Below are 21,310 nucleotides of genomic sequence, written 5' to 3' on the forward strand. Positions count from 1 at the left end.
AAAGGCATGATGACAGTCTGAATTTCCACCATCACTCAGTCCCTCCATCTAATAATCCTCTCTGTCTATAACTTCTACATCACTCTAGCTCCTACCTTGCCCTGTGGACTCATCGTGGTCAATGAGGCCATCAACACTTGTTGCAGGTGTGGCAAAACCCACCAGTCCCAATTCCAGGGAGAGAGCATTCATGGCCCTGATGGGAACAACTTTTACACTGGACTTATCTTCGATATATGTTAGTCTGCCCCTACCCCGTAGGTGGTGGGTACACATGGGAGTGCCTGCTTAGGAGTGAACTGCAGAGAGAAAAGCAGAGTCCAGGATCTGGGAAGTAGAGCTGAGGACCGGGGAAGCAGAGCTGATGACGGGGGAAGCAGAGCCCAGGACCAGGGAAGCAGAATAGAATCCTATTAAATGCCTTGTATATCTGACACCTGCCACACCTGGAACAACAAACATCTCAGACTTCCAATGGATGTGAGATCTCATGCATCCATTTTTCTATTTTCATTTCTTGCAACTATATGAAAGAGGTTCTTGGACCAGGAGATGGATATTTTTGCCATGTTCCATGACATATTTACATGGAACTCACATATGGCTCTCCACTCTCCACCTCTCTCCATAAATGCACAGGCTGCAGGCCACCTGTGTGAGGAGTGCTTCAGCTTTGGGACTTGACATGCATGGTCCAATTTCCAATCGAACAATCTGAAAACCAGCTCTATAGATCACTTCCTAATCCTGCACAAATATTTGTGTTTTGATGACCAAAGGCAATGCTAAGTCTTCTGTAACACCATGCAAAAGAGTTTCCTTTTTAGAGACTCCTGCTCCCTACAAGGAACTCAATTAAAACAATTTTCACTTTGGATGAACCAAAAGAATGTGGGGTAAACATGAAGCAGTGTTGTGTGTAAAAGGTTATCTGATGCTGTTCTTGATAGAGATTGTCCTTCTGGGTCTTCCTAATTCAAAGAGCTGTGATTGTGTAGAAACCATTGGGAAACCTTTTACTTTCTCTCATCAGATGCCTTGAGTGTGATGCCTGGCAAAGAGAGGCACTATTGGTGTTTAGTGAATTACAAGTGTATAAACTCTAACCTGTTCACAACCCTCATCCCTGTCTGCTCATCAAGAAGACTCTAGCAGACAGCAATCTTAAAACCCCAGGAGATACTTATATTTATATTCTCTCTCTCTCTCTCTCTCTCTCTCTCTCTCTCTCTCTCTCTCTCTCTCTCTCTCTCTCTCTCTCTTCCTCTGCCTCTTTCTGTGTGTCTCTGTCTCTCTCTCTCATAATTGAATGTAAGGTCTTGCATATCACCATAAAAGTCACAATATCCCCTAGAAGTTCCCTGCAGGAACCCCATGCATGAAGGAGTAAGCTGTCCATGTCTGCATGACCTCAGACAGTTAAACTCTTGTGTTCAGGGTCTTGACACCTCAGATAAATGATGGCGGGATCATGGTGAATACAAGCAGCCTAGGTATACACCTATGGTATGAGAGGCAAAGGGCTGGGGGAGGGATGTGCAGAATTGCATCTTCAATCTCCTTCTTTCCCAGGCATTGAATGAGAAAGCCATCAAAATCACCTCCCTGGCTGAGAAGTTTCTCACTCCCACCTCCTTCCCCGTTCTTCCACCTCCAGCCATTTCTTGCTGTCTCCCTTAATCACCTCATACAGCATAGCCTGAATAATTAAACTGTGCCTCTGGATGAGTAAAGTCGCGAACCCCTTTCCTCTGACACCCACCTCAGTGCAGAATAGTCTATGGCTGAGAGTGCTCTTCCATCTTCCTTCCCTCCAAACGCAGGGGCTCTAGAGGAAGCAGCAAGATGGGAGGAGCCGCTTCCGGCGAGCTTCGTATTAGATTCTAAAACCGCTGTGATTCATTCTTTTCCTATCAAATAAAATTCCTGTCCTTACAGTAAACATGATGAATGGAAGAGGCACCCTCTGAGATTTATGGTCACCTTGCAGGCTTCCGGCTGCCCCCTTCTCACCTCTCCTCTCCCTGGTCTTCTTTTCATTTTGCAGTGTAACAAAGTTTCACAAGGAAGTATTTTATAGAAAATCCATGTCTGGGGATTTATCCAGGCTTCTGTCATAAATTACGGCTATAGAGAACTGCTCTCTTGCTATACATTTCCAGATATTTCAGCGGGGCGAACACAATCGAGTCACCCACCACTGTGAACAGCTGCGGAACGGTACAGCTGCACCTGTGGTTCAGACAGGAGAGAGAGACAAATGTGGATGCAAGGCTGCCTCTGGCGAGAAGGCAGAGGAGCAGGGGCCTCTCCCCAACCTCAAGAAGGCCATGCTGAAATAAAATGGTCTTTGAAAGTCCAGATCAGCATCTATGAGACCAAACAGTTTCCCCAGATGAAAAATGACCTCATCCCTCAATTTATCTTTGCTGTTAATACAATGACCTTTAAAACCGAGTTGCTGAGAATTGGATAAAGCTTAAAAAATATAAAGCAAGAAAGCTCTGAAAAGATGATAACGGGTTCTTTAAATGCCTGCTAATCGGGCACCATGCTCCTCCGGCCTATGTTACACCAGATCTCTATGGCTCACTAGCTGTGGAGAAAAACCTAAGGAGAGAGGGAAAGACAGGCTTCGGAGATCACCTGGCTCCCCAAACATGAACTGGATGCTACTCAATGGTCCAGCAGGGCCCCAAAATTGCTCACTCGTCCCTTAGATTTTCACTGGAGCTGGTGACTTTGCCTTCAGCAAGATGGATTCTCTTAATATAACACATTCAGTTTCTCTAAGAGAATTCTCAGCCTTCGTCACCCACGGTCTTGAGGAGAATGTCAGTCAAGATGTTCTTCCCTCCTCAGGCCCGGCGTCAAGAAGAGATTCAGTGCCAGGTCTGTAAGCCATGCGTGGAGTAAGTTCAAGGCAGGATGAAGCTGAAGCTGATTCTACTGATGTTGGCCACTTTCTTCCTGTTAGGGTCCAGCATGCTCTAGGTCCCAGCACAGCTGAAGCTGGCCTCTGCTTTTGTCCTTGCTATCTCATGTATATACTGTTAAGTTCACGTTTATGTTTGTGGGGGAGAGGAGAACACAACTTACGATGGTGTAGGCACTGTTGATAGCATGGTATATTAGTCCATTTTGCTATTATAATAAAATGTCAGAAGCTGGGTGATTTTATAAGGAAAAGAGGTTTATATTGGCTCATAGTTCTAACTCAAGGGTCAATGACCCACATTTAGTGATTCCCTCTGGATAGCAGATTTTAAGAGCATTCCAGAACAAATGATTTCTAGTGCAGGAGTTATATAAGAGGTTGTGGCCCCTGTCTGGACTAAGAGAAGCAATCAGGGACAATGGAGATGTCCTCTCTAAAGGTACACTGACATCAGTGGTGTCTTCTAGGCAGAGACCTCTGAACACTTCTGATTGGCTGTTCTGGACAGACGCATGCTCCAGATCTGAGACAGGCTGCTGACATGAAGTTCTAGGAGCTATTGCCTTTTGGTTGTGACCTCTGCCTACTCTTGGTCTGCTACTTGCTAGGCAGCTGCTTCCACACCCCATGTGCATGTGGTGTGTTTGAATTCATGTAGGTGGGAACACACACATGTGACTGTGCATTCACATGTGGGTGCATGTGTGAAGGTCAGAGGTCAATGTTGGGTATCTTCCTCACTCACTCTTCCCCTTATTTTTTGAAACTCGGTCTCTAATGAGCTGGGAGCTCTTTGATTCAGCTAGACCCATGGCCAGTCAGCTCTAGGGACCTTCTCATCTCTCTCTCCCTCGGTGCTGGGATCACAGATGTGTACCACTTTGCCTGGCCTTTTAAACCAGTCTGTCATGGTGCTTCAGCCTCCGAAATTCCATCCTCCAGCTGGAGCTTTCAGAGCCTGACTACCCTGTGTCTGCTGAGTTTTTGTCTTCAGCCTTCAGCGATGAGTCTCAAACAGTCCTGCTCCTAAATTAGAAGCCACGTCCTGTAAGTGCTGACTTGGCAGGGGTAGCACTGACATGATTTCACAAATAACGATGTTATCCGAGGCAGAAGTTGCATTAGATCAATTACCACTCTATTTTGGTGCCTTCCCCCAGTGTTTATTTCAGCTTACCTATTTTTAAACTGAAGCTCTCGGACTTCTCAGCCACAGCCATGAACCTTTCCAGTCCTTGCTCACGCCTGCCTTCTACTTTGAACTAAAGAGAATTATTTGAATAGAGAAGATGACATGAACACAATCCCACTGGATCTCCACTCTCAGTTCCCTGGTTTGGAGCCTTCTAGATGGGTGTATTCAACACCACAGAGTCGAAATCTCAAGGCTGGAAAAGGAAAGAAGAGTCTGCGATCACTTTGAAGAATAAAAGCTTCACAGTGGCTAGACAAGGTAACCCCTTCCTCCTGGAGAAGGGCTCTGGACAGGGGAAGCGGGGTGCTTAGGAGAAGCCATTAAACCTAAGTTGTCCACCCATGTGACTGGTGTTCGCGGCTGACATGTTTCTTGCCACAAGTTAATATATTGCACATTGATGCCCTGGTATCAGAATGGAACATTCTTTACAGATAGCATCTTGATTTAAAAAGTAAATAAAAATGAGATCATTGGGGTGCTTCCTCATTCAATAGAGCAGTGTTCTTACAATACCCCATAACAGTGTGTGGAGATAGTATAAAGTAGGTGTTGTCATTTGTTAACTGTCCATAGGCCCTCAAATTTAGCCTCAAGTGTGATGGGACTATCTCCCTCCTCCCTCCTTCTTCCCCTCCCTTCATTATCTTCCCTTCCTTCCTTCCTTCCTTCCTTCCTTCCTTCCTTCCTTCCTCCCCTCCCCTCCCTCCCTCCCCCGTTCCTCCCTCCCTCCCGCTCTCTCTCTCTCTCTCTCTCTCTCTCTCTCTCTCTCTCTCACCCACCAGGCGAAGATTACACGATGCTGGCTTTCTCTACAAGCCAAAGAGCCTCAGCAGATATTAAATCTGCTGGCATCTTGACCTTGAGCTTCTCAGCCTGCAAAATTGTGAGAAATAACCTTCTGTTGTTTATAAGACACTTAGCTCACCATATTTTATTATGGTATCACCAAAAGACTAGTGATCCCTAGATAAGCCCTAGATAACAAAGAAGCAGTAGACTCTTCCCCTCAGCCCTCAGCAGGGCAAACTCGGCCAGCACCTTCATTTTAGACATGCAGCCTCTACTACTTTGCCAAGTGACTCCTGGTGAAGCCCCTCTATAGTGCTACTTTGTTCCAGAAGCCTTAGCCATCTAAGCTACATGGGTCAGATCAGCTTTCTGAAGAGTTGGTTCAGTCTCAGGAGCTGCTGCCAGAAAGCTGTGCTGAGGGACCCACGGCAGAGTGCTTCTGTCTCTCTTTCCTCCACCATGATCTCCACCTTCCTCCCCATCCCACACTAAGGGACCCTACATTGTGATGTCCTGTCTATCTAAGGGGAATCACAGAATCATCACTGTGGAAGGGAAGATGAGGATGCCTTGGGACAACGCCTATGGAGTGCAGACACACGGCACATGCTCAGTTGGTGGAAGGCTCCAACACCCCTCCTGGTAACAAGAACGTTAGATCATACTTAACAAGGACAGATGACCACTGTAATGAATGATTATGAACTGTATTCAATGTTAATTATTATTGCTGGCAAAGGAATGTTCTGTGAATTTCTGTCACTCATGGGAAGCTGCGTGTGTCACACAAGTCAGGCTCTGCAACTCACAAGTGTTGGAACCAAGGGGAGGTGCTTAAGTTCTGCAGGGATGGAAGCAGCAGATGATCAGAAGGAGATACTGGAAGACCGCTGGATAAAAGCTCAACACATCAGTCCTGGGAGAAAAAAGAACATGGGAAACTCACCCAAGGGTCTAAAAGATTTAGCTATCTTTAGAGATAAAATATGGGCATGATTTTATTTTCCTATATGCCTCCTAGTTGGTTAGTATTAAATATGGGGCCCTTAGTTTCTAGAACTAGACTCATCGCCCCATTAAAAATATGCATTAGAATATATTAATCATGCATAATAATGGGATTTATTATGACACTTTCATACACACACATATAGAATGTATTCTAGATACATTCAACCAATGTTTCTCTCTTGTCCCTCCCACTCCCACTGATTCCCTTCCTCTTCCCGACTGGTCCTCTTTCTACTTCCATGTCTTTTTCCTGGGTGATCCAGTGAGTTTAAATAGGGTTGCTCACAGATGCGTGTGTGAGGGAGTATTTAGAGGAGCCTGGGCACCTTGCCAGTGAGTGACTAGATACTGAAGAAAATCTCTCTCCACCTCTATCAACCATATAGATTCCCAGGAAGAGCTGAGACCCTGATACCCGTATTCCTTATCCTTTTAAAATCGTCTATTCATTGTTATTAGTGTGTGTACACCATTGTGTGTGCACGAAGGTCAGAGAACAGCTCTGTGGAGTCAGTTTTTTCCTACTCTTAAGTGTGTTTCAGGAATTGAACTCAGACTGCCAGTCTTGCATGGTAAGTCCTTTTGCCCACTGAGCCATCTTTCCAGGCCACTTTTTATCTCCCAATGATAATTTTAGATATGAAAATGTTGAATGAGACAGGGTGGTGTTAACCGTAATCACAGTATTTAGGAAGCTAATGTGGGAGAATTGCAAGTTTGTGGCTGACCTAAGATATGTATCAAGTTCAGGATGGCAGGTTTTATATAACAAGATCCTGCCTCAAAAATGCTTTTCAAATCTACCAGGGACCAGGAAATATTATAATGATAGTAGTTTGGGCAATGGGTTGCTGTTTTGAGTCTCATTCCACACTGGGAACTCTGTGGACTCCCATGATGGACCCTACTCCTTTACAATCTGTAATTCATAATGTAGATTGTTCTGACATTCCATTTTAGAGAGATGAGAAAATCCACAGACAGTAGCTGAGGCAAGACTTGAATCCTGGTTCTTGAGGTCCTGGTGCTTGAGATCCAAGTCCATTTTGGTTAATGTCTAAATTGTTTTTCTAGAAATGTGGTAGCCAAGAAATATAGAATGGGATCACTGCGTAGTCGAATGTAATTTTAAAATTCTAATTCTCCCACTTTTGTCTCCTGAGTCCTGGGATTACAATAATTTACCACCAGGCCCAGTTAACTTTATCATTGTCTATAGAGCCCTTCTCTCTCATGAGCTGTCCTATCAGCCAACTGTAGGGTGTTGGCTTTGGCAGTCTCTCTTTGCTCACTTTTCCACAGATGTTTCCAGAAGTGCTTTGAGATGCATCCCCAGAAAGAGCAGACTGTGGTTCCAACATATTTCTTTGTCACTGAGAAGCTACTGGTCTTTCAATTAGTTTTGGGACCTCCCTGGGCCTCAGTCAGCTCATCCAAAAAATGACAGACTATAAGGATCAAATGGGTGATTGTCCTGAGACTTCCTGGCCCCTGGTCAGCACTCAATAATTGGTAGCTATTATTAGCTTCCTCCAAGGCTGGGAGATGTGAATGTATATCTTCCAAGGGTTCTGGGAGTGTAGCCAACATCACCTCATTTCAGACATGAAATTTCTTTCCAGTCTTAAATTTGGATTCTACTCTATAATACATCTACATTTGTTTTAATATAAAAGTAATGTGTTAAATTACCATCAGGGACAATGGGAAAAAAACACGTAAGTGTTCCCTGCAACAGACACGTCATTTGCCTGGGTATATAGTTTGAACTCAGGCAGACTTGGAAGGACAGGGACCCTTTCACTAGGGGATTCCTGATGAAGGGTGACCTTGCCCACAGGAAGAATTTCTAAGATGTTTGGAACTGACATCTGTGGATGGAGGTGCCACTTGAGTCTTTGAAATAACATGTGGTGCAGGGGGCCCAGCTATGACACAAGTTATCAAGACACATGTACTAACAGGCCAGAAGGCTTTGTGATGATGTGAGACTGGATTATCCATGGCTGTACTTCCTCCTCTTCTTTCCCCTTCTCTCCTCTCCTCTCCTCTTTTCTCCTCTCCTCTCTTCTCTCCTCTCTTCTTCTCTTTTCTTTTCCTCTCTTTTTCTTTTTTGCTGTCCTTTTCTGAACTCATCTCTTACCAGATCTCTTATTAATTTTTTCCTTTCCCTTCCTTCCTCCCTCCCTTTTTTCTCCCTTTCTACCTTTTCCTTCCCTATCACATTCCGTTTATTTCTCTTCTAATTTTGCTCTATCCCTTTATGGTTTTCCTGTGTGTGTGTGTGTGTGTGTGTGTGTGTGTGTGTGTGTGTGTGTATGCTGATGCACCTGGTTGTTCACGTGTGCATGGAACAAGGTATCATCTTCAAGGAGGCCATCCACCTCCTTTGACATAAATTCTCTCATTGGCTTGAAGCTCACCAGTTAGGCTAAGTCAGTGAGCTCCAGGAATCCTATCTTCATTTCCCCAGTACTGGGATTGCAAGTGTGAGCCACTGCTCCCTGCATTTGTATGTGGATTCTGGGGATCAGACTCAGGTCTTTGTATTTGCAAAGCCAGTGCTTAACTGATTAAGCCATTTCTTCACACACTCCTTATTTCTAACACGGTCTTTCCATCAAATTTCTTTTGCTTCCATTTTTACCCACTTGAAGTATTGTAGCTGTGATTGGGCAGGGGGTTCATATAACACCCCCCAATCACAGACAAACTGTGTTGAGAAACTCTGTTTACAATTAAGATAGAAGAAACAGTGGCAACATGGGCCATTTCCACTGTGCTATCACCCACATTTGTAAATCAAATAAGTAATCAAATGCTAATCTGGGTTTGTTTCTACCCAAAGTGACAGACTAGCTGCAGCAGGAGTTGTGACATGTGGCAACAATGCCGGTTCCTCCATCTATCAAAAATATAATTGAAAATCTATTCCAACATTTCTTTTAAGGTACAGTGTGTGGAGAAGGAGTATGTCAATATATTGTGTCCAAGGTGGGTCCTGGGTGACATCCTCTAACAACTGGTTGCAGTTTTAAGTGAAGGACACATTCCAGGTTGTTTATATATTTCTGGACTTGTTGGTCATTGAAGACCCACATGAACCTAAGATAACACCTTTCAAATGGTGAATTTGAAACACTGCTACAGGCAATAGGGAAGATATCTGGGCCCTCATATTGTGCATCTACTTTTACTTCTATGACTTGACCCCCAAGAACAAGAGACCTCCACCTTCCTGAATGAGGCTCTTCTACCTGGCATTGACCTGTGTCAGGAAGGGTCTTGGTTTCTATTCTATTTTGCCAAAATCCTCCAAGTTTTCTTAGAACTTAAGAAAAATGGTGAAAATCTGATGAAAAAGTAAAATAAGAATAAGCCAATAATCTACACTACACAGCTTTGACTGCAAGCATATAGTTTAAGACTTGAAAACTCATGCTCACAGAGCCTATGTTAGAGGTAAATAAAGCTATCAGAGTTGGCCTCAAGGAAATAGGGTCACATCTCCCTTTCTCCACCTCTATTCCTAGATCCAGCATGACTCCCTTGCAGCTATGAACCTGCAGATCTTCTGCAGTGGATTCCAGAATCTGAACTCAGGTAAGTCCCAATGCAAGGTAATCAATGGTTTCCTACTCAAGAATGTCAGTGATTAAGTTGGTCAGGTATTTGTTTTTTTATTCTATTTTCCAACTGATTCATAGTGCCAAGGAAAAATTAGATATTTCTAATTGATCATGTCTAATTGACAAGACATGACAAGAGGAAGAGCAGTCAAGCTACTACTGGGTAGGTTATTCCAGAGTCAAAGAGCCGGAAGAACTATGACACTGGTCTTCAGCAGCGACTCATATCCTCCTGTGGGAAAGACAGGATGGGGGTTCTACATTGACATCCTAACTATTTATGTTTATAAGCAATTGTTACTATAGTTAGTCACAAACCAAATATACATCTACATATAGACTGTTGTAATCAGTTTGTCCAGCAGACACACAGTCTGCATGGCAAGAGGCTCCATGCTCCAGGAAGGCAATTCTGCAGAGCAACTGAGGTTGACCAGTTGACTGGTTGTTCTGATATTGTTGCTTTTCATCAAGTTTCCTTTAATTTTATTAACTTCTAAGAAAATGATGAGAGGTTTAAAAGATAGCCCAGTATCTAAAAGCACTTGCTGAACACTTGTTGCTCTTCCAGAGGACTTGGGTTCAATTCCTAGAACCCACATTGTGATTCACAATCACTTATGGCTCTAGTTGCAGGGGATCCAATGCCCCCTTCTGCTCTCTTACTGGCCACACACATGGTGGACCTATTTACATTCAGGTAAAACACCAATACACATAAAATATTTTTGTTAAAAAAATAGCAAAGGAGTTGTCAAACTAAATTAAAAACTAAGATTTTTCTGAATATCTTTTATTACCAAAGGCTGACCTCTGAAGCTCCAAAAGCCACCAGAAGCTGTTGAATCTGTTGAAGTATATGGGGTCCTAAGCCAGGCATGTTGGTTGTAATGCTGAAGTGGTGAACTTCAAGACTCTTAACCAACCATGGACAGTCCCTTGTACATCTCCAAATCACAGGTGAAGGAATGCATGCTGACTATGAGACTCCAGGCCATGGACAGTCATTGTTTGTCAGTCATAATGAAACCAAGTCACACGGAAGGTTCTGAACTCTTGGTAAGAAGTTAGTCACTAGCTGTTGCTTATCCTCCTTCCTGAGTTCCACAGCATGAGCCATTCAGATAGGAACAAATCCTTAAGGCTATATGCTATATGGGTTTCATTTAGATAAAATGTCCAGAGGCAGAGAATACAATCACATTTTCCAATCTTCAGACCCAAGTGTTGAATAGTTGGCCCCCAGATGGTGGCATTATTTTAGAAGTTTCCAGAAATTATCGGGCAGAGCACGGCTAGAGAAAATGGGTGCTTGAGATTGGGTCTTCAAGGATGACTCATATCTGACCACTTTCTACATCCTGTCTGCCATGGAGTTATAATTTCCTCTCCTACCTGACCAGATTCAGCCAAATTTAGGTAAAATTTATTTTAAAGAAAGAAAGAAAGAAAGAAAGAAAGAAAGAAAGAAAGAAAGGGCAATATAGCGTTAGTAATCTAGAGAGATTGTGTGCATGTGTTCGAGCAGGGGAGCTCACCCATGTGTGTGCCTGTGGAGGCCCAAGATTGGTGTCAGGTGGCTTCCAGTCTTTCTACACATTATTTTTTTGAGGACCGGTTTCTCACCAAACCTTGGGCTCACTGTTTCATCTAGACTGGTTGGCCAGTGAATCCCCAGGATCCACTCATCTCTGTCCTTGCCCTGGCACTAGGCTTACTAACGTGCTCCAATGCACTCAGAATTTCTACATGAGAATCTGAACATAGATCTTCGTGTTTGCATAGTAAGCATTTTATCTACTGAGCCACCTCCTCAGCCCTGCAGAGAATAAAGTACACCCGAGGATATGTGTAGGTTCTATGCAAACAATATGCCATTTTATTTTATTTATTTATTTATTTATTTATTTATTTATTTATTTATTTATTTATTAAGGATTTCTGCCTCCCCCCCTCATCCGCCTCCCATTTCCCCCCCCCCCCGTCCCCCGATCAAGTCACCCTCCCTCATCTGCTCGAAGAGCAATCAGGGTTCCCTGACCTGTGGGAAGCCCAAGGACCGCCCACCTCTATCCAGGTCTCCAAAGGTGAGCATCCAAACTGCCTAGGCTCCCTCAAAGCCAGTACGTGCAGTAGGATCAAAAACCCACTGCGATTGTTCCTGAGTTCTCAGTATTCCTCATTGTCCTCTATGTTCAGCTAGTCTGGATTTATCCCATGCTTTTTCAGACCCAGGCCAGCTGGCCTTGGTGAGTTCCCGATAGATCATCCCCATTGTCTCAGTGTGTGGGTGCACCCCTCGTGGTCCTGAGGTCCTTGCTCGTGCTCCGTCTCCTTCTGCTCCTGATTTGGACCTTGAGATTTCCGTCCCATGCTCTGGAGGGATGGCTCAGCCGTTAAAGGCTAGGCTCACAACCAAAAATATGCCATTTTATATAAGAGGTTCAAACGTCTTCTTTTTTTTTAACCAAATACAGTCCTAGAACTAGTACCCTAAGGATAGTGAGGTATGAATTTCTATTAGTCATTGCTCAGGGTTTGAGGTAGAAATGGGAACTCACTGTGAATAGGTAATGTGTTTGCAGGTAATGAAAATGTTCCCCAAATAGATTATGTTGGATGGTCACACGACTCAATATATTTGCCAATCATTAAATTGTATTCTTATGTAGATGAATGCATTGTTCATGCCTCATGCCTCAGTGAAGTTGTTTGGTTTAAAAAGGAAACGTAGAGGTGGTCACGGAGCAATTGTGGCTCTGTCCACACATCCCACAGGCTCTCTGGTTGTCATCTCCTGTTCCAGATCTCAGAGGCTTATCACCGTGCCTCATGTGGGACAGACTTGATTGAGTAGGCTATTGTTTTCTTTGACAGCATTCTCCCACTACTCTCCTGTTCTGGGGCACCTTGAAACTGCCACCCTGACTTCTGAGCTCTGCTGATCTCTGGTTTCTTCTTCCCTACCTTGCTTCCCCAACCCCTGCCTGGACTCTCCCATCAGTCTCTGCTGCTCGGTAGTAAGAACCGAAAGCTGGTAAGCAGTTCAAGGAGATGGGAAGCCATAGCCTTGGGAGTCGGACTGCTCTACTTTGCTCTTCTTGGATTTTCCTCTGTGTCTGCTCAGCTTCACTGCGATATCTCTGTATAGATGGTGTGAAACCATAAGGCAACAATGCAGCTGGATCCATTAGCAGAGGCATTGGCATACAGAAAAATGTGTAATTATATACTGTTTCACGGGATGATGTCTAGTCTACAAAATAATTATAAACATTTGAACCAGGCTGAAAAATTTTTTAGAAGAGAGTGAGAGAGAGGGTCAGTTATGTTGGCTGAGGCTTATCTACAAAGTATGCATTTGTGGACAGAGTGGGAAAACTCCATTCTTGCTGTCTGGGTGACACATCTTGCCCTTGGGCACCAGCTCTCCTACACATCTAGTGAGCAGAAAGGGAAAGAGAGCATGCCTCCCTTTGTCTGAAGAAGTAAACTGGGTTGAGTGTGTCTCCTAAGAACCCATTAAACTAAAATAATTGCCCAAACTTAGTAGAATGGATTGTCTGACCTTCTGTTCCATCTCATTTGGTTCCATACTGGGGTAAAGAGTGACTGATTTAGGGACTTTGAGGAAATTATTTAACCTCTCCAAACCTAGGGCCTGATGTGTGGAAAGGAGATGGGAACAGACATCTTTGGAAGGATAGAATGCCATCAAAAGGATACCCTAAATATTATGTGATTTAGCAGGTATAAAAGGGGCTGTGGAAACCGAAAACTGTAGCAGATGGCCACCAAACCCTCACTGTTGTTCTCTCCTCCACTGGTACCTTCCCGGAAATGACACTACATGTAGAAATTTTGTTCTATCAGTCTATAATGAGTAAAGGAGCATCTGTCAAGGTTGAAATGACTATCCTTAGTCTGTCAGAAGTAGCACACATGCATGGCGATTGCATGGCATGTGTAGCACCATTTCCCCTTCCACGGTCATGGCAGACATTACCACTTGATCACTGCTCTTGTCGTTTGCACTTAAGTACAGTTCGATCTCCTTTGCCAGTGGTCACCCAAAACCACCACTACAGATTGATCAACTTTGCATGCAGGATGGAAGTTATTACCAGTTTCCTGTGCATATTTATGAACAACGGAGTGTAGTGCACTGTCTGCTTCTCAATAAATACTTGATAAAATGATGACTAAGGGAGAGATGCAATGAGATGATTGAATGCTGTGTTCACTGGCATCTTCATTAGACAATCTTGTTCAAAGAGAAAACTCCTATTCCTCTAAGCGTCCTCCCTCAAGATGTGGGTCTTTGTCTAGTAGTTCTTGACTGTTTATAAATTTAGGTACCAAAGAGCCTCCTCTCAATTATACACGTTGAGAAAATCTCCTCTTGGGAGACGGAAACTCCCAGGTTGCAGAATTTCTGTCTAGTCCTCATGCTCCAAGATTTCCTGGAAGCATAAGCTACCTGAGGAGCTTGCTCCGACGATGGAGAAATCCTTAATTGATGGGACAGAACCAACTATTTTCTGGCCAGGAGGCACATCTCAAAACTGTAAGTCCAGCATCTGCAACTGAGCTGTAATGCCAAACCTGATGGTGATCTCCTTAGGAAATTGGTTTTAGCTGTGTGGATGACTGCCCTTAAAGCAGAGAGCCCAGCATCCGACACCAAGGCTGCAATCGCAAGCATCCCACGCTATTAATCACAGGAAGATTGAGTCTTGTTGCAGCGTTTGCCTTCCTCTCCTGCTGACTTCACAGTATTAATGCTGTTTACACAATAGTAAAAGTTAAAGTCTTATCTTCTAAATTAAGGGATGACGAAGGAACAAACAAATTATACAGAGAGCCCCATCAACTGAAGATGAGGTTAAAATCTGGGGTCTGATTCTCTTGTCATTGTTCCATGCATATTTTAGTATAATCTTGTTTGTGAAGTATATGCAGACATTATATCTCCTAGAAAGGGGTTGCTTTTCTAAAATTTTTATTCCATAACATAACATTGCCCATGGTTTTGCGAACTCATTGAATTTCGGTTGTTGCAAAACTGTTCCAATTTATTGATATGTCAACACATACTTAATCATGAAGTCATAGTGTTCAAAGTTGGACTATATCTGGTGTTTTCACACTGCAAAGATGTGATAACTGTCTGTAAGTAATCTTTTTATATCTAAATGTGGTGTGTTTCTTTGGGTCACATTCTTAGACAGACAGACAACAATAGATATGATAGATGGAGTTATAGATATAGGTGATAGATAGACATAAATATGCAGAGAGGTAGACATGTAGACAGGCAGTTATGCTACGGCAGAAGCTGTGTAAGGCTTCCACACCCTCTGTGCAGGTTAACTGACTTTCATGCACATTTGTCCAGATCAAGGCATGGGTAATTTCAACAACCACAACGATTCTTTCAGGTAATGAATTTTAAACAATTTTAACTGCCTAGAAGAAGCAAACTTCCTTCTTTGCTCCCAAACACCTGAGTTTCTGTTCTGAGCCAGAACTCCCTAGCCATACTGGATGGCAGTGGTCTTCTTTAGCAGGACTGTATGGTACTTTGTTGTCCAAGCCAGCATCTCAGAGGCATTTCCATTGTCCCGGAAAGGAACTGGGGAGGGAGCACTATTCCAACTCTTCAGAAGGCACTCTCTCCTCTCTGTCTATCCTTGACATTCTTCATGTTCAGTTTACAAATGCCTTTTCCAGTGATCAGCACTTTCCTGTCTTCTTAGAGACAACGGAACTTTAAATAATTATTTTGCTAAGTGAAAACTCATCCGGGATAGTGTCCATATGAAATATAAATAGAGAGATGTAAATAAGATAGTTAAAAAATAAAAATGCTTATCTCTTAGTACTGCTTGCCTTCTCCAGAGACATCTACTCATCCTTACAAGCATCATCATCAACAACGCATTTATTGTGTACCCACTGTGTGCTTGAGATACTGTGTTCCCACTGTGTGCCTGAGATACTGTGTACCCACTGTGTGCCTGAGATACTGTGTCCCTACTGTGTGCTTGAGATACTGTGTTCCCACTGTGTGCCTGAGATACTGTGTATCCACTGTGTGCCTGAGATACTGTGTCCCTACTGTGTGCTTGAGATACTGTGTTCCCACTCTGTGCCTGAGATACTGTGTACCCACTGTGTGCCTGAGATACTGTGTCCCTACTGTGTGCTTGAGATACTGTGTTCCCACTGCGTGCTTGAGATACTGTGTACCCACTGTGTGCCTGAGATACTGTGTCCCTACTGTGTGCTTGAGATACTGTGTTCCCACCATGTGCCTGAGATTGCCTAAATTACGCAAATGCATTATTCAATTCTTGCAATACTTTTTCTTTGTTTTACAGTTACAGAAACTCGAGCCACTTCACGCAAAGAGGACATGTGAGGACTGTGTTTCTAACCTAGGATGATGACTGCCTTTGGAGACGGCACGTTTGATCACCAGTCCAGCCTTTGCTAGGGTAGGCAAATACAGCTTGAGCATTCAGACGGTGGCAGCTTCCTGGTGTCCCATTTGGATTTCTGACAATTGAACTTTTTGAAAGGATAGGCACCAATGCCAGCAAAAAGACAGCTGCATCTTCAAGAGGGATACAAGCGTGTTACATATTGATTGTTACAACACAAATGTAGGGTGGACGGCATTCATGTTTTAATGACTTGGTTGAGATATAATTTACATATGATAAAGGTTCACCTGTTTCCTTACAGTAGAGTTACAAACCATCGCTAGCCTCATTTTAGGATATCTAAAATCACCCTCACCCAAAAGAGCTACATGTCCATCACAATCACCTCTGAGTCCTCCTTCCTCTGTTCAGCCATTGCAACCACTACTGCACACCAGCCTCACTTGATGATCGCCAACCACTACTACACACCAGCCTCACTAGACGATCGCCTACCACTACTGCACACCAGCCTCACTAGATGGTCGCCAACCACTACTACACATCAGCCTCACTAGACGATCGCCTACCACTACTGCACATCAGCCTCACTAGACGATCGCCTACCACTACTGCACATCAGCCTCACTAGAGTATCGCCAACCACTACTGCACATCAGCCTCACTAGACAATCGCCTACCACTACTTACGTCAACCTCACTAGATGATCGCCAACCACTACTGCACATCAGCCTCACTAGATGATCGCCAACCACTACTGCACACCAGCCTCACTAGACTGCCTACTCTGGACATTGCATATAAATAAAACCATGTGGATCAGGGTCTTTTGTGACTGGCTATCTTTAGCATTCTGATGTGTTTGAGGCTTAGCTACACATTCTCACAAATCAGAATCTCATTCCTTCATGGAGCTAGATGATGTGGTCCCAAGTCTGTGATGTTTCTTTTTGATGGCAACTTGATGGGGCTTAGAATCACCATGGAAACGTACCTCTTCCCATGTCTGTGAGAGAGCTGCTAGGTCAAGTTGAAGAGGGAAGGCTCATGGTAGGGTGTGGGTGGCACCAGCCCTTGGGCTGGGGTCCTGTACTGAATAAAAAGGAGAAAGTGAGCTGAGCACCAGCGTTCACCTCTCTGCTTGCTGACCGCAGATGCAACATGAGGAGTTGCCTCACACTCCTGTCCCCATGCCTTTCCATCCAGATGGATCGCACCTCAGACTACGAGCTGAAACAAACTATATAATATAATGTATAATACAATATGTAGCATTATGCACATTAATATATAACACAATGCTTTCTGTTGCATATTAACATATAGTATAATACATTCTGATCCATGTTAATATAATATTTAGTATAATGCAAAGTAATATAATATATAGTATAATGATTTCTGATACTTATTAATATAATATGTGATACATATTAATATAATACATAGCATATTACATTCTGATATGTACACATAGCTGCCTCGCATATGCACATGTAGACAAACATGTCTTTATTATCTTGGTTTATTCTGGAGTATTTGCTCTTGTATTTGATGAATTCAATACCCTACTTCCCCTCTCCACTATTAAAAATAAATATATTTTAATTGATGCTGAATTTTCAAGATATTTTAACAGGCTTTCTTGAAAAATATTTTCACTTTTTAACTATCTTCCCACTCAGGAATTATTTTCATTTGGACAAGATGCAATGATGTTTTGAAAATTTATTTTTAGAAGTTTATATATATATATAAATATATATATATATTGTTCCTGATGCTTCTTACTTGTCTCCCTGTGTTATGTGCTTCGTATTTAGTGTTGTGTTGGTTCCATTACTGCCCCCAAATCCACTTCAAGGGCACCACTGTTGGTGGGGAGGAAGGTTATTAGTAGTGTGGCTGTCTAATTTCTGTTTCTGTTATTCTAGCAAATACTGATTCTAGTCAGGCCACTCCTACCTTTTCCTCCCTGCTCCTCTCCTCCCTCTACTCTCCCTCCCTGCTTCTTTCTTGCTCTGAGAGTCCACGAGTGTCTTAGTACATAAGCCAGCTGCAGCACAGAGAGCCCAGAGCAGTGTGGCTTCCCTAGTGCTTACACTGGTGGTTTGTTTCCTTCCTTGGCTCATTTATAAGAACTTCTGTGATTATTTAAAGATTGTCATTTGTCCATCTTCAACAGAGTTTGGTTTACACAGACTTCATTATAGTCAAGTGGTTTCCTTCTGTGAGTATTTTACTCTGTGTCTTATTAGACATGGCTGTCTCGGGTCACACAGCTCCTCAGCTTCCTCTTTAACACATGACGTCATCACGGCTTTTACTGGGACCTTACCTGATTCAAGTAGTGCTGAACTCTTGGCATTCTTGGAGTAGCCTCTGCTGGGTCCTTACACATTATTCCTTTAAGAGAGAGGTTTGTTTCTATTCGTGAGTAAAGTTTATTTCCTATTCTTCGTGGTTTCTTCTCTCTCTCTCTCTCTCTCTCTCTCTCTCTCTCTCTCTCTCTCCCTCCCTCCCTCCCTCCCTCCCTCCCTCTCTCTCTCTCTCTCTCTCTCTCTCTCTCTCTCTCTCTCTCTCTCTCTCTCTCTCTCGTGTGTGTGTGTGTGTGTGTGTGTGTGTGTAAGAAATAGAAGCCAGGGTCTTGCACACACCAGACGAATGCTGTTATTAGACAAGCGCTCTACCACTGAGCTGCATCTCCACGCCCAGAACTGGACTTTGAATTGAGGATCTCAGCAGCGCTTTCTGCGATGTCGGTTATGAGTCCTGGCTGATACTCAGGAATCACCAGGAGAGTTGTGCTGAAGCCACTTCTCTGACACCCTAGACAATTGCACAGGACCTACCAGAGTCATAGCTGGGATATCATCAGTTTTTAAACCTCACCAGATGAATGTGTCACACAGGCAAATCTGAGAGGCTTGTGTGGGATTTGGGAAATATCCAAATAGCAGTGGGGACCTTTTGTTTATAGACAGTGATATGCAACTTGGCTTATTCAAGGGTGAATCTTATTTCTCTTTTGAATGACTTGTTTTTTCAAATCTCCTGTCTTGCTTTTGGTCATTTTTGTATTGCTTTGAAGAAATTAGTCATTTAGATGGCCAGATGACAGACTGGCCATCAAGTTCCAGGCAGTCCTTTCTCTCCTATTTCCCTTCAGGTTTGAGATTTCCATTATGTCTTTTTGACATAATGGTGTGGTTTTTGTCTTAGATTTGTGGAGAGTTAATCCACACTTAAAAACAAGCTTTCCAGAAGGCTGAGGAATGTAGCACCTGCCTCAAAAGTGCAAAGCCCTCTCCCATCACAATCAATAGATAAATACTAAACATTCAGAAAAGGCTTTGAATTCATTTCCCTCCTCTGCCATGATTTAGACTTACAACTGCTAGTGTTATGTTTGTGTGATAAGCTGTTTAGGTTACTTTTATCCACTCTATGCCAACAGCAGCTTTAGAAGGAATGGCAGGTGCCCTGTACAGACACTGCCCTTGAATTATGTAATTCTCGCTTCTCCAGAGGAAGTTCACCAAGCACCCTAAGCAATAGGTGTGGGGGAGGGGGAGTAGGTGAAGTATGATGAAACCCTAAAGAGACAGAAACTTTGCTTTTACCCTGCCTCCCAGAAGCACAGGAACCTGACAGCAGAGTGAACCGAGGGCTGTTTGTAGACCTTGTGACATGAGTCTGCCCTTAGACACTGCTTTGCCATGTATTCTTGAGCCCCCACATGCTGTCTTCGGCAGTGTCAAGAAGGCCCTTGATAAATCTCTCACTCAAAGGTATTCCATCTCACTGTCCTTTCTGAACCCCAAATTGCTGAGCCCCTAACATGATGGTGCTTCTCTCATTGTTGGCTTTCTGTCTGGAATTACTTCTACTTTGTCTTTTTCGATTTAATTTGTGTGATACAGTCTTGCTGCATAATACAACCTGGCCTGGAATGTGCTGTGTAGCCCAGGCTGGCCTCCACCTCAAGATCCTCCTGTGTCAGTCTTTGGGTGCTGGGATGGCAGGCAGGAGCTACCATGACTTTGTTGTTTGTTTGTTTGTCTATTGTAGCCTTTTGGTTTCTTAGTAAGTCTCTGGTTATTTTCCTAGTCATTTGTATAATGAAGGCATTGTAGTCTAAAGCTTTTTCTTACACTATAGTTTTGTCATATAGATTTGTATATAAATATGCTTTTATTTTGGCCTTCAATTTTTTTTATTAATTAGATTTTTAAATTTATTTTACATTCCAACTGCAGCTTCCCTCTGCCCTCCCTCTTCAGCCCACCCCTCCCCCACCTCTGTTCAGAAAGGGGCAGGCCTCCCATGGGTACCAAAAAAGCATGGCCTATCAAGGTGAGATAGGATTAAGAGCCTCTCTTTGTATTAAGGCTGGGCAAGGCAACCCAGCATTAGGAACAGGTATGAAAACAACCAAAGCATTAGAGACAGGCCCACTCCCATGGCCAGGAGTCCCACAGGTAGACCAAGCGATACAACCTTCACACATATGCAGAGGGTCTAGACCAGTCCCATGCAGGTTCCTAGCCATTGGTCTGCAGTTTGTAAGTTCCCAGGAGCAGGCCAGTTGCTTCTGTGGGTTCCCTTGTGATGAACCTGACAGCCGTGGCTCATTCCTCCCTCTCTCAACAGGATTCCCTGGGGTCAGCCCATGCTTGACTGTGGATCTCTGCATCTGTTTGCATCAGTTACTAGACCAAAATCTCTCTGATGACAATTGGGGTAGTTGCCAATATGATTATAGATTTGATCTTTAATTTAATTTTTTTAGAATTTCATATGTAAATACTGTATTTCCACTGTTCTTTTCCTTTCCTTCTCCAACCTCCCATGCCTCCCTACCTCTGCCAGATTCATGACCTCTTCTAATTATTATTGTTTTACACACGCACAAACAGCACAACACACACACTCACAAACTGTAACCTGTTGAGTCCCTTAAGTACTGACAAGGATGAATTGGGTAAAATTGTGTGTCTCAGATTTTACACTGTTTAAAAAAAATGAAAATTTCTAAAACCATTGCATTTGTTGAGGTTTTCTCTGTGTCTGGGTGTATAATAAACTTTATGATTAAAAGAACTGGCTATTTGCTTTCTGTTTAGGTACCTCTGCTTCTCAGTGAATCTGGGAAATTGAGTTTGCAGGTTGCGCTCAGTGTTTTCTCCTTGTCCCTCCTCATTTTTATTTCTATTTATCTGTTTGCTATGAGAAACAAGTGTATTGATTTCTTCAAATATATATGTATTTATTTTATCAAGTCCTCATTGTTTT

At 43.2% G+C, this 21,310-nt stretch overlaps 1 long non-coding RNA gene across 2 annotated transcripts; it reads left to right on the top strand.

Annotated features, from left to right (window-relative positions):
* The first annotated feature begins 4,135 nt into the window (after positions 1-4,135).
* LOC142849597 (uncharacterized) lies at positions 4,136-21,084 on the top strand. 2 transcript variants are annotated; one of them, XR_012910595.1, is made up of 6 exons: positions 4,136-4,391; positions 9,470-9,539; positions 10,371-10,624; positions 11,502-11,652; positions 12,443-12,602; positions 15,949-21,084. It is a non-coding gene; the product is annotated as an uncharacterized LOC142849597 (long non-coding RNA). The 2 variants fall into 2 exon arrangements; XR_012910594.1 differs by lacking the exon at positions 11,502-11,652.
* Positions 21,085-21,310: the final 226 nt, after the last annotated feature.

The sequence above is a fragment of the Microtus pennsylvanicus genome, chromosome 5, assembly GCF_037038515.1.
Source record: "Microtus pennsylvanicus isolate mMicPen1 chromosome 5, mMicPen1.hap1, whole genome shotgun sequence".
In the NCBI taxonomy this organism is placed as follows: domain Eukaryota; kingdom Metazoa; phylum Chordata; class Mammalia; order Rodentia; family Cricetidae; genus Microtus; species Microtus pennsylvanicus.